The sequence below is a fragment of the Hydra viridissima genome, unplaced genomic scaffold, assembly GCF_058129835.1.
Source record: "Hydra viridissima isolate aposymbiotic clone 2 unplaced genomic scaffold, HvirCarnegie_v1 scaffold_1, whole genome shotgun sequence".
NCBI classification, from domain to species: domain Eukaryota; kingdom Metazoa; phylum Cnidaria; class Hydrozoa; order Anthoathecata; family Hydridae; genus Hydra; species Hydra viridissima.
In genome coordinates, this window is record NW_028324300.1 from 18637168 (window position 1) to 18651422 (window position 14255).

Genomic DNA, 14255 nt, shown 5'->3' on the forward strand with positions numbered 1-14255 from the left:
GTTTTGCTCAAAACAAATAATAAGTTAGAAACTGCATTTGGTTTGAAAGAATTTTTAACTAAAACCACTCATTTTAAAGATGTCCTTCAAAGTAACTTTGATTTGGTGTTAGAAAGAAAGCTTGTTTGTCATTAATTGAAAACTTTTTTCAAACAATTAACATTTTCTACTTGTTTCTATCATTTAAGTACCAATCTAATGAAATTATTCTATTAGTTTAAATCCATGTACAAGAAACTATAAATAGTTTTAGATTTTATGCTACCGAATGTTAATGCTTATCTGTTACATTCAATTTTATTCCTTCCAATACTTGAATCTTGCTCACAATCAGGTTTCTACAGGAAAGATAGTTTGTCTTTTACTCAAAGTTTAGATGGCTTAAATTTTTTTGCTGTATTTGTAAGTCACAACTCTCTGATGTTGAGTCACAACTTTACTGAAACAGTTTCTTGTTTCTGTAAAGTCATCTGAACTTTATTGTCAATTCTGAATTTGATAATGAAGTATATTGGAACTAAGGGTATGTGTTTGCTTCAAACGACCACAAATTTAACGAGAATAGCTAACGGGTAATTACGATAAAATCGTTTCAAATGCGTTCGCTAAGTTTTAGACCTTGATTGCGATCGTTCGAATCATGCAATCAATAATTTATAAATTTTGTTATAATTCGAGTTTTAGCAAACGAGCATTTTTAAGGAGCTTTAATGAATTTAACAAACTTTTGTGGCTTTAGCAAGTTTTAGCAAGGTTTGGCAACAGCGGAGCTTTTGGCAAACCTTACAGAATTTTAACGAATTTTTTGCTTTTATTCTTATGAAACATGCATAACTTGTTTATTCTTTTTTTTTTTTCTTCTCAAACCTTCTGATTTTAATAAAATTTTAAAAAATTAGAAGCATGAGTGTTAATCAGTTACTAAGAGTTGTTAAATAACTTTAAATATGATTACAGACTTTCTAGAAGAAATTAGTTCAAGTTACCATTAAAACTATGACTTCCATTATTTAATTATTGCTAACTTTGTTCTAATAACTAGTAATTTACTAGTAATTTACAACTAAAAACTGGTAATTAGAACAAAATTAGCAGTTTAATAATTTAAAATGCCATATGATTAACTTTTACGATTTTTTCGGGAAAGAGCATTACTTTTTGGAATTTAACAACTAATAAAAAACAGAAAAATTTAGCTTCTGTCAAAGTCTACGTCATTCTTTGCTGAAGTTAAAAAACACTTCACGTCACTACAGTTTAAGTAAATTTTTATGAGAAACTTACATCTTTCCGCTGAATTAAATCTTCATGATACCAAGCTTTGTAAGTTAAATTTATGAAGACTAATTTGACTAAACATATATAAATTTCATTTAAAACATAGTTTATTTTAGTGAAGTAAAATTTAGATTGTTACTGCTCGTTAGAGTTCGAAATTTTTTAAATGTTTGTTAAAAACCCATTAAAGCTCCTTCGTAATCGGAATCGTTTGAAAAAGATTTTTACGTCAAATGTGTCCGTTTGCAATCATTTGGAATGAAATTTCTGAAACAAAAAATATGATCAGAATTGTTCGAAATAAAAAATTTTGCAAACGCAGACCCTTAATTGGAATTTTTATATTTCTAATTGAAAATTTGTGAAAACAAGGTCATACAATTGAAAGAATTCATTTACAATATATAGGCGATAAATAATTTTTAGGCGCTACTCAACTTTCGCACCCCCCCCCCCCTTTTTTTTTATAATTGATTTTGATAGAGAATTTTATGCTGATTAAGAATCGTATAAAAACATGGGTCTCAAAATTAATGGAAAGTGCTCTAATTTGAAGTTGAATGTACAAAACTATACGACAAATCCTTTATATTCGCCATCTTGAATAATGATTTATTTTGTCTAAAAGTTATTATTTCAAAGTATTCACGACCTGGTTTTTATTTTTTTATAATGAAGACTTCGAATAATAGAACTTGAGAAATAATTCGCGTTAAAATTATCACGCCATTATGCTTAAATTAGGACTCTTACTTTGTTGTCTAGATTACATTTTAAAGTTTTTATGGAATAAGTTGAAAAATTATGTTATTGATCATATACTATGATAAATTTTAAAACAGTTATAATTCTTTATTAGCAAAGTATATACATTTAAAACTATAGACTTTTTTTTTAACACCTCAAGTTTACCCCCCCGTAAAAATTTAATCTCCTTATGTCCGTCATACAAAAAGAATGTTTCAAAATAATTATTCTGATTCTTCATTTATCAACATGTCATAGCTCTTCAAAAACCAACAAACAAACGCTATAGCCCTATTGCCTAGAATCCTCTTGATTAAAGATGGCTATTTTCATAGTCACACAACTTCATTAAGAAAATTTATTGCAAAAAAGATTAAAGAGTTCCATTTTTATAATTCAATAAAAGCTCATCTTTACTATTACTTTTTACATAATAATAAAGCAAATTTTTATTTAAAAATTAGTCTTAAATTCTTTTACAAAACTAAAATTTTCAAAAAAGATTCACGTTTTACAGAGTAAGATGTTTTATACTCATTTGTAGATATAATTAATCTCGAAAGAACTTTCGCGCCTACAATAATTAAAAAAAAACACTTTTTTATAATAAAAACCAGGCTAGCAATGTTTTGCTTATGAAAACAAAATCAACCGTAACATAAGTTTATTCAAGATGGCGAATATTAGGGATTTGTCGTATAATTTTGTACTTTCAACTTCAAATTAGAGCACTTTCCATTGATTTTGAGACCCATGTTTATATACGATTCTTAATCAGCATAAAATTCTCTGTCAGAGTCAATCATAAAAAAGCGGGTTACGAAAGTCGAGTAGCGCTTAATTTTTATTTAGAATTGGATGCAAAAGTAGTGAAAATTTTAAAGTGGCATAAGAATGGAAAATATTTGCACGTGGCACTGGTTTTGATCGTGATAATTTGAAAAGAGAAAAGTCAAAAATTGATTTTTTTTTGTAAAAAAAAAAAACTTTTAGCAACATCCAAATGATTACAGAATTCGCATTCAGAACTCTTTGAAAGCTATGAGAAAGAATGATGTTTTACATGATATAACATTCTTGGGTGAGTTTCATGTAATTAATGTTTGGGTTTCTTCAGATAATTTCAAGTTGGATAAGAGTTTTTTAAAATATGTTGTTCTTAAATTAATAAATTTTTTAAATAATTGATTTAAACAATTAAATGACTGTTTTTTCTTTCATTATGTCCAGTTTTAAACCAAAAAAATAATTTACAATAAACTAAAATCTGTTTGCAAAAACCCAGATGAGTTTGTTTTTTTGCCAAACTTGTCACTGTGCATTGTAAAAACTCTTCATCTACTTTTTTTTCAGACAATAGTCAAGTTGAATGAAATTTACTCGAATTTTTTATTCATTTATTCAATTTCCTCAAATGTCAATACTACCCCATTAATGGGGATAACAATATAAGATGCATATAGCTACATTGTGCTGATAGATGTAGTTATTGCTATAAAAGTAAGTTTTGTTTTAATTAGCAAATTTATGCAAGTGAAAGAAAAATATGCATTTAATGTAGGAATAATATATGACATCATAGCTTCAGACTTTTTTTGCTTTTGGGAGTTTTTTTAAGACTGGTATAAAATAAACAATTTTGTGAAACTATTGTTTTGAGTCTAAAATATGCTAATAAAGCATATCTTGTGGTGTGGTAAGAGTGTTTCTTACTTATATCATAATAAAAATCAATGACTTTAATAATTTTAAGACTTTGGAATGTTTTGATAAAAATCTTTTTTTTTTGGGCAATATCTTGCAAAAGAATCCATATACTAACAATGCTGTACAATGGTCTCTTAAGCAAGAATGTTAGTATAGATGTTAAACAAGAAGTTCTATGCAACTCAAACAAAAAAAGTCTGTTCTTTTCTGTTTATAATAATACTACTACACAACACTGATTGCCAATTGCAGTTCACTAACAAAATGCAAATAACAAAACATGATAAAGATTGAACCAAGATAATTACAATGCAGAGTGACAAGTTTGGCAAAAAAAACCAAACCATCTGGGTTTTTGCAAATGGATTTTAGTTTATTGTAATAAGTAATAGGTCTGATTTAATAAGAATGTAGATAGGTAGTTTATGTAACAAAGAAGACTTTTAAAAGAGACTTTAAAAAAAAACTCGGTGTAAGCAGAAACAAAATTATACAATGTTAAAGTTGCAAAAATATAAATTAAAAATAAAATTTGATTGAAGTTGATTTACTTGATTTAATGATATTGCATCTTTCTATAATTATTTTTCATTTCAAATTTCTATAGTAAAATGTTTTAAAAGAGATAAGAGCAGCAAAATGTAATAAAAAGTAATGGTAAGAAATTATTTTCAAAAGAAATTATTTGTAGAAATAAAACTAAAAAAATACAAGTAAAGTAAAAAAAAAAAAAGAAAGATAAATGAGTTGATTTTCTCGATATAATGTTGCATTTCCTAAGTGATTCCTAATAAAGTAGGAATGATTTTTAGTTAAATTATTTTCTTAAGTAAAATCAATTTTTAAGAGAAAACAATAAAAGTAAAGAATATTGAAATATTGAAAGTAAAGAAGATTGAAAAAATATACACAAAAAAATTAAAAGTAAGCTTTATTTTATAAAATGTTAAAAAACAAATCACAGTTTTGTTATTTTGTTAAGCATCAGAGAGAATTTTTTTTTATTTATATTTCATTTCAAATTCAAATAATTCAATTAAAATTTAATGATTTTTAAATCAGAAAAATAATTTAGAAAAAAAAAAAAAAAACCATTAAAAAAAAGTATTCTTTTAAATTTAAAAATTAAATTACAATAAAAAAAAAATTGCAAAACATAAGCACTGAAACATATTTTAAAAAAAGTAAAAGTTATGGAGTTATTTAACAATTAGTCTAATAACTGACAAAAATCAAATTTCATAATTGTAAAAACATTCAACTTGAAATTCTATAAAAGATATTACTAAAATTGTTTGCATATAAGAATATACATATATAAAAACAATCAAACTCAATTTACCAAAAGTTCAGTATGATGAAATTGCTTTAAAAATTTAATAATGAGAATTGGTATTAAATTAACTGACAAATATTACACTTTAAATCAATTTTTGTTTCATACAAGATTTTAGTTATAAAAAATATTTCTAATTTTAATTCTAATGTAAACAAAGATTCAAATTTATTAACTTTGAATCTTTGTTTACATTAGAATTAAAATTAGAAATATTTTTTATTTTTTTTTAAGTTCTTTTATTTATAATTTAACATGAGTTAATTCAAAATAAACTTTCTTAACTTTTTTTTATCTAAGTTTAATGTTTTCTTGCCTTTTATATAATTCATTAATTGTATTCTCTGCGGTAAATTCATACAATCAAAGTATTTTATGCTCATCTCCTTTATGACTAAATCTTTATCTTTTTCAACTTTAGATGATACTAATAGAGTTCCTTCTGATTTGAGAAACAGAATTAGTATTTGGTTTTTAAGAGAAAGAGTTGCTTCGACAAAGTAATCTATTTAATAATAATTTTTGATTTAAATAGCCAAAATGACTCCTATATTTACAACTTAAATATAAAAGCCTTAAAAAAAAAACCCGCAAAACTGTTTTGTTTTAGCTATTTCTTTTTTATGTTCTATTTCAAAATTTTGAATTTTGAGTTGGTTTTAATTCAAAGTTAATTTAACTGTTTCATTAAATTCTGACATATTTCATAGGATGAAGTATAATCCTAATTCATGTGCATACCTATTTCATATTGGCATCAAATCTCAAAATTAAATATTTTAAAAAAAGGACTAATAGTTGTTATAAAAAAAATAATTGCTCTAGTTGTTGTTTTCATTATTATTATTATTATTATTATTATTATTATTATTATTATTATTATTATTATTATTATTATTATTATATTATTATTATATTATTATTATTATTATTATTATTATTATTATTATTATTATTATTATATTATTATTATTATTATTATTTCCATTATTATATTATTATTATTATTATTATTATTATTATTATTATTATTATTATTATTATTATTATTATTATTATTATTATTATTATTATTATTATTATTATTATTATTATTTTCATTATTATTACAATTATTATTATTATTATTATTATTATTATTATTATTTTCATTATTATATTATTATTATTATTATTATTATTATTATTATTATTATTATTATTATTATTATTATTATTATTATTATTATTATTATTATTATTTTCATTATTATTACAATTATTATTATTATTATTATTATTATTATTATTATTGTTATTATTATTATTATTATTATTATTATTATTATTATTATTGTTGTTATTATTATTATTATTGTTATTATTATTGTTATTAATTATTATTATTATTATTATATATTTTTGTTATATATTTTTATTATTATTATTATTATCATTATTATTATTATTGTTATTGTTATTATTATTTTTATTATTATTATTATTATTATTATTATTATTATTATTATTATTATTATTATTATTATTATTATTATTGTTATTATTATTATTGTTATTATTATTATTGTTATTATATTGAGTACAAGTATAGAATAGAAAAAACATGTTACTTAAAATATAAATAAAAATACAGCAATCTTTAAACCAAACCTTTGAGGCAAACTCCACGTAAAAATGCTCAGCTATTTTTCAACTGAACATTTTTTGCGAAATGGTTGTTGCAAAAACAACTTTTAACTGCTTATTAAGTAAGTTTTATAACTGGGTTTATTAAATAAATTCTGTAAGAGAAAAAATAAACAAGCATATATCAATACTAAAAATTTAATTTACTTTTCATAAGAATTATTTATTTGCTACAAGAGATTTTTTCTTGCTAAATTTTATATTTGATATCTGTTGTTCAAATTTATGAATTTTCTAATCTTATGTAAATAGAGGGGTGTGTCATAATAATTTTGCTTTTGTTTATTGTATTTGATACAACTATACTTTGGCATGTGTTGTTTTTTTTTAATTTACTTTGCAGTGCTATTAATATAATAATAAAGAGCAACTAAAAAGCTATCGAATATGAGCAAGGAGATTAAAGAAAATTTAGAAAAACTAGCCTTATCGAAAGATATTGATGGGCTAAAAAAATATGTAGATGAACATATGCTTGATATTTATGCAATTTATCTTGAAGAAGGTCCTGGGGGAGAGACCTTACGAAGTGCCTATAAAAAGATATGTTTTAAAGATACAAAAACTGCCTATGCATATGAAGATATTATGGAGACTTTAATAGCTGATGATGCATTGTTTACAAACGAGTAAACAATGAAACATGAAGATCTTCTAACTTAAAACACTATTATTGTTTGTTTGATTTGTGCAGTCAAAAAAGTTAAGTGTACAAGTTAAACCTGTGAGATTTCTTTTAACCTGTGATATTTCTTGTTATATTTTATATTTGATATCTGCTATTCAAGTTTATAAACTTTTTAAGATTTCTTCTTTATATGTTGACTGTCTTTGTTAAAAATATAATTCAATAAGAAATAAGAAATAATCTAAAATAAATATTAAAAAAAAGTTAAAAATATCAATCAACTTAAAAAATGAATTGTAAAATATTGTTCTGCAAAAGTTTGATTACGTTTCATCTTCAAATATTTTTTTCTCTATGCAACTCATATTTCCTGAAGGAACACCCGAAACATTTTTTATGTGGCTTTTAAATAATGAAGTAGCTGTACAAGACTGTTTTCACACTTTAACAGATTTGATTGATCTTGTGAGTTTAAATTATTTCAACCTTAAACTAAGAATTAATAAATTACCTGAGTTTTTTTTTTGCTTGGGTGCGTAGTTAAAAAATTTTTGACCAACCATTCAGGTAATTCTACAAGTTGGATTGCCTTAGTTGAGATCACCTTATAAAATGTCCTATCCATTGCTTTTGCCATAGCTTTGCTTTTTCATGAAAGAAAAGCTCAATGTTTTTTGCAACCTGGTGTTTTAAACCCTCTGTTATATAAGACATGATATTCTCCTCTTAACAAATTTCTAAAAGTTAATAACCTCTAGCTTGGTTTCAGAAGGTCTATCTAACAGACAAATTCATGAATTATCTTTTGATCAAAATAACAAATAATTTCAGTGATATTATCGGCCTTTGCGGTATTCGCAAGAATTTTTTTTTTCAGATTGTCAAGTTGTTGTTTTTTTTTTATTTTTCAATTTAATTTTTTTTGCTTTTCTATCATAACTGTTACTCTTGACAACAACAAAAAATAACTTAATTTTTTTGTATTTCCATTATTATTACATTAAATTATTATCACCTTATTAAATTTCCGTGATTATATGAAGTATTTAAAAACTTCTTTAAGTTTTAAAAAAGAACAAATATTCGCAACAAAAACTCCAAATAAAAATGAAAATCTTTTAATTTTTTTTCCACGTTTCAAGTTTAAAAAAAAAAATTGTTTTTTTTTCTGTTTAAAATTATCTAATTGTTCTTTTCATAAATAATTCTTGCATTATTTATACATTTAATATATTTAAAATATTTTAAAAATCAAATGTATTTTGTATCACTCCAACTTTTTCAATTATTCGATGTTAAAAAAACTTTCTTGTATTACATATACTTTGTACATATTTACATTTTTATTTTTTATTTAACATATTAAACATTTTAAGTGTTTCTTTAAACTCTTCGATGCTATGAAAAGCTACATATTTCATTTTAAGTCCGACTAAACGAGAGCTTTGCTTAATTCGGACATTCGCTAAGTCGGACAAAAAATATATACCCCTTCAGAGTTCGAGTTAGCGGGATTCTACTTTTTTACGGCATACTTCTATATTTATTTTTTTAATATTTTTTATTAAACATATTAAACATTTTTTGTATCTCTTACTTTTAACTCTTCGGTGTTATAAAAAGTTTTTTAACAGTACTTGATCTCCAACCGCTTGAGATTAGAAGCACGAAGCCATTTAATTTATAATTATCTCACACGAATATACCATATGAGAAGCCATTTCTTTTAAAATCATCTTTTTTAAAATTTCAAACTCGTTTTGAAGAGAAAAATTATCAAAAAAGCCATTTTAATGTCACCAAAAAATTTTTTCAAATATATAACTTTAGGCAAGAAAACAAAATCTTATTTGTAGAAATAAAACTAAAAAAATACAAGTAAAGTAAAAAAAAAAAGAAAGATAAATGAGTTGATTTTCTCGATATAATGTTGCATTTCCTAAGTGATTCCTAATAAAGTAGGAATGATTTTTAGTTAAATTATTTTCTTAAGTAAAATCAATTTTTAAGAGAAAACAATAAAAGTAAAGAATATTGAAATATTGAAAGTATAGAAGATTGAAAAAATATACACAAAAAAATTAAAAGTAAGCTTTATTTTATAAAATGTTAAAAAACAAATCACAGTTTTGTTATTTTGTTAAGCATCAGAGAGATTTTTTTATTTATTTTTCATTTCAAATTCAAATAATTCAATTAAAATTTAATAATTTTTAAATCAGAAAAATAATTTAGAAAAAAAAAAACCATAAAAAAAAAGTATTCTTTTAAGTTTAAAAATTAAATAAACTACAATAAAAAAAAAATAATTGCAAACATAAGCACTGAAACATATTTTAAAATAAGTAAAAGTTATGAAGCTATTTAACAATTAGCTATACAATTAAAAAAAATTTACATAATTGTAAAAACTTTCAACTTGAAATTCTATAAAAGATATTACTAAAATTGTTTGCATATAAGAATATACATATATAAAAACACGTTTGCATATAAGAATATACATATATAAAAAGGTCAATTATAAGAACTGATATTAAATTAACTGACAAATATTTTACTTTTAAGCAATTTAAGTTTCATACAAGATTTTAGTTGAAGTAATTTAGATATAGACTAATTGTAAGCAATATGTGCAAGCATAATTACACAAAATAAATTATGCTGGCACAATTAATATTGCTTAATTGTCCAACAGGCACTGCAATGCTTAACAAATAATTTTTTAAAGAATGTAATGATAAAATAATTGAAATATAAAATTATATTTAAATAGCTGAGGAAACATTTGATTAAAATGAATTAATAGTTATTAAAAATGTATCTTAATGACACAACAGAAATTTGTAACAGCAGGAGAAAATTCAATATTTTATATTTCATATTTTTCATTGAAGCAACTTTAAAATTTTTTCTTTAAAATTGTTTTTCTTTGAAGTTTATTAACTTTGAATCTTTGTTTATATTAGAATTAAAATTAGAAACATCTTTTTTTTTTTTTTAAAGTTCTTTTATAATTTAACATCAGTTAATTCGAAATATACTTTCTTAACTTTTTTTTATCTAAGTTTAATGTTTTCTTGGCTTTTATATAATTCATTAATTATATTCTCTGTGATAAATTCATACAATGAAAGTATTTTATGCTCATCTCCTTTATGACTAAAAATTTATCTTTTTCATCTTTACATGATACTAATTGAGTTCTTTCTGATTTGAGAAACAGAATTAGTATCCGGTTATAAGAGAAAGAGTTATTTTGTCAAAGTGGTCTATTTAATAATAATTTTAGATTTAAATAGCCAAAATGACTCCTATATTTACTAATTAAATTTAAAAGCCTTAAAAAAAAAAAAACAGCAAAAATAATTTGTTTTTTGCTATTTCTTTTTTGTATTATATTTCATAATTTTGAATTAAAACTTTTTTCAACATAGTTTAACCTTGTTGATTAACTTCAAATACAAATTGAAGTTGATCAATTTTAAGTCCGGTTATGTTGAAAATTTAATTCCGGTTTTAATTCAATTTTTTTTAAATATTTTAAAAAAGCTTTTTATAACAACTAATAGTGTTTTTTTTAAAATATTTTAAAAAAAGCACTATTAGTTGTTATAAAAAAATGATTGCTGCAGTTGTTGTTTTCATTATTGTTTTTATTATTATTATTATTATTATTATTATTATTATTATTATTATTATTATTATTATTATTATTATTATTATTATTATTATTTTTAATATTATATTTATTATTATTATTATTATATTATTATTATTATTATTATATTATTATTATTATTATTATTATTTTTAATATTATATTTATTATTATTATTATATTATCATTATTATATTATTATTATTATTATTATTATTATTATTATCATTATTATTATTATTGTTATTATTATTATTATTATTATTATTATATTATTATTATTATTATTATTATTATTATTATTGTTATTATTATTGTTATTATTATTATTATTATTATTATTATTATTATTATTATTATTATTATTATTGTTATTGTTAGTATTATTATTATTATTATTATTGTTATTGTTAGTATTATTATTATTATTATTATTATTATTATTATTATTATTATTATTATTATTGTTAGTATTATTATTATTATTATTATTGTTATTGTTAGTATTATTATTATTATTATTATTGTTATTGTTAGTATCATTATTATTATTATTATTATTATTTTTATTATTATTATTATTATTATTATTATTATTATTATTTTTATTATTATTATTATTATTAATATTATTATTATTATTAATATTATTATTATTGTTATTATTATTAGAATTAATTATTCTTATTATTTTTTTAATATTATTTTTATTATTATTATATTATTATATTATCATTATTATTATTATTATTATTATTATTATTATTATTATTATTATTATTATTATTATTATTATTATTATTATTATTATTATTATTATTATTATTATTATTATTATTAATATTACTATTACTATTGTTTCTGTTGCAATCCATATAATTGAGTTGTATAATACATGCAATTTACTTGAGTACAAGTATAGAATAGAAAAACATGTTATTTAAAATATAAATATTACCGCAGCAACCTTTAAACCAAGCCTTTGAGCCATACTCCAGGTAAAAACTCAGCTATTTTTCAACTAAAAATTTCTTGGTTGTTGCAAAAAAAACTTTTTACCGCCGATTAAGTTTTAAAACTGGGTTTGTTAGATAAATCCTGAAAATTTATTTACTATGCAGAAGAAATATTTATTTGCTGCAAGAGATTTTTTCTTGTATTTGATATCTGTTGTTCAAATTTATAAATTTTCTAATGTTACGTTAATAGAGGGGTGTGTTATGATAATTTTACCTTTGTTTATTGTATTTGATACAACTATACTTTAGCATGTATTGAATTTTTTAATTTACTTTGCAGTGCTATTAATATAATAATAAAGAGCAACTAAAAAGCTATCGAATATGAGCAAGGAGATTAAAGAAAATTTAGAAAAACTAGCCTTATCGAAAGATATTGATGGGCTAAAAAAATATGTAGATGAACATATGCTTGATATTTATGCAATTTATCTTGAAGAAGGTCCTGGGGGAGAGACCTTACGAAGTGCCTATAAAAAGATATGTTTTAAAGATACAAAAACTGCCTATGCATATGAAGATATTATGGAGACCTTAATAGCTGATGATGCATTGTTTACAAGCGAGTAAACAATGAAACATGAAGATGTTCTAAATTAAAGCACCATTATTGTGTTTGTTTTATTTGTGGACTCAAAGAAGTTTAAGTGTACAAGTTAAAAACTTTTAACCTGTGAAATTTCTTGTTATATTTGATATTTGATATCTGCTATTCATGTTTATAAACTTTTTTAGATTACTTCTTAATATGTTGACTGTCTTTGTTGAAAATATTAATCAAAAATAAATAATAAATAATCTAAAATAAATAATAACAAAAAGTTAAAAATAGCAATCAACTGAAAAAATGAAATGTAAAATATTGTTCTGCAAAATTTGATTAAAATGCCTTAAAATTGATTTCTTTAATTTACGTTTCATCTTTAAATAATTTTTTCTCAATGCAACTCATATTTCCTGGAGTAACACCCTGAACATTTTTTATGTGGCTTTTAAATAATGAAGAAGCTGTACAAGACTGTTTTCATACTTTAACAGATTTGGTTGATCTAGTGAGTTTAAATTATTTCAACCTGAAACTAAGAATTAATAAATTACCTGAGTTTTTATTTGCTTGGGTGCGCAGTTAAAAAATTTTTCACCAACCATTTAGGGAATTCTACTAGTTGGATTGCCTTAGTTGAAATCACCTTTTAAAATGTCCTATCCAATGCTTTTGCAATAGCAAGACCTACCATTTGTGGAAATTTACCAGTCGGATCGCCAAGCAAGTTGGTTTTATCGTTTCTATTCGTAACAGCAGTCCAGTAATAGCTAGCTGAATTAATCTGACGCCTGGTAATCCGTGGAAAACGTAGCTCCGTATCGGCAAACTCAGGATTGGCACGTTGAGCAATATATGTGCCATAAACCACAGGAGCACCAGCTAAAGCTTATCCATCTCTAGGTAAAGCTTCAATGTTACCTACGGTCTCAAAATATGCCACCTCAGTTTCAATTTCTTCCTCTTAAACCAGTTTTTTTAGCTTTGCTTTTTCATGAAAGAAAAGCTCAATGTTTTTTTGCAACCTGTTTTAAACCCTCTTTAATATAAGACATGATGTTCCCCTCTTAAAAAATTTCTAAAAGTTAATAACCTCTAGCTTGGTTTCAGAAGGTCTATCTAACGGACTACCTCTCAGTCTGGTTCATGAATTATCTTTTGATCAAAATAAATAATTTCAGTGATATTATCGGCCTTTGCGGTATTCGCAAGAATTTTTTTTTTCGAATTGTGAAGTTTTTGTTTTTTTTTATTTTCAAATTAATTTTTTTTCTTTTTTATCATAACTGTTACCCTTGATAACAACAAAAAATAAACTAATTTTTTTGTATTTCCATTATTATTACATTAAATTATTATCACATTAAATTTCAGTGATTTGTTGAAGTATTTAAAAACTTTAAGTTTTAATAAACAACAAATATTCGCAACAAAAACTCCAAATAAAAATGAAAATCTTTTAATTTTTTTTCAACGTTTCATGTTTTAAAAGAAAATTGTTTTTTTTCTTTTTAAAATTACTTAATATTTCTTTTCATAAATAATTCATGCATTATTTATAGATTTTACATATTTATTTAAAATATTAAAAATATTAAAAAAAAACCAAATGTATTTTGTATCTCTCACTTCAACTTTTTCAGTTATTC

At 22.2% G+C, this 14255-nt stretch overlaps 1 long non-coding RNA gene across 1 annotated transcript; it reads left to right on the plus strand.

Annotated features, from left to right (window-relative positions):
- Window positions 1-2689: 2689 nt before the first annotated feature.
- LOC149893740 (uncharacterized) lies at window positions 2690-7501 on the plus strand. Its single transcript, XR_016445752.1, has 3 exons — window positions 2690-3106; window positions 5490-5568; window positions 7098-7501. It is a non-coding gene; the product is annotated as an uncharacterized LOC149893740 (long non-coding RNA).
- The last annotated feature ends 6754 nt before the right edge of the window (window positions 7502-14255 follow it).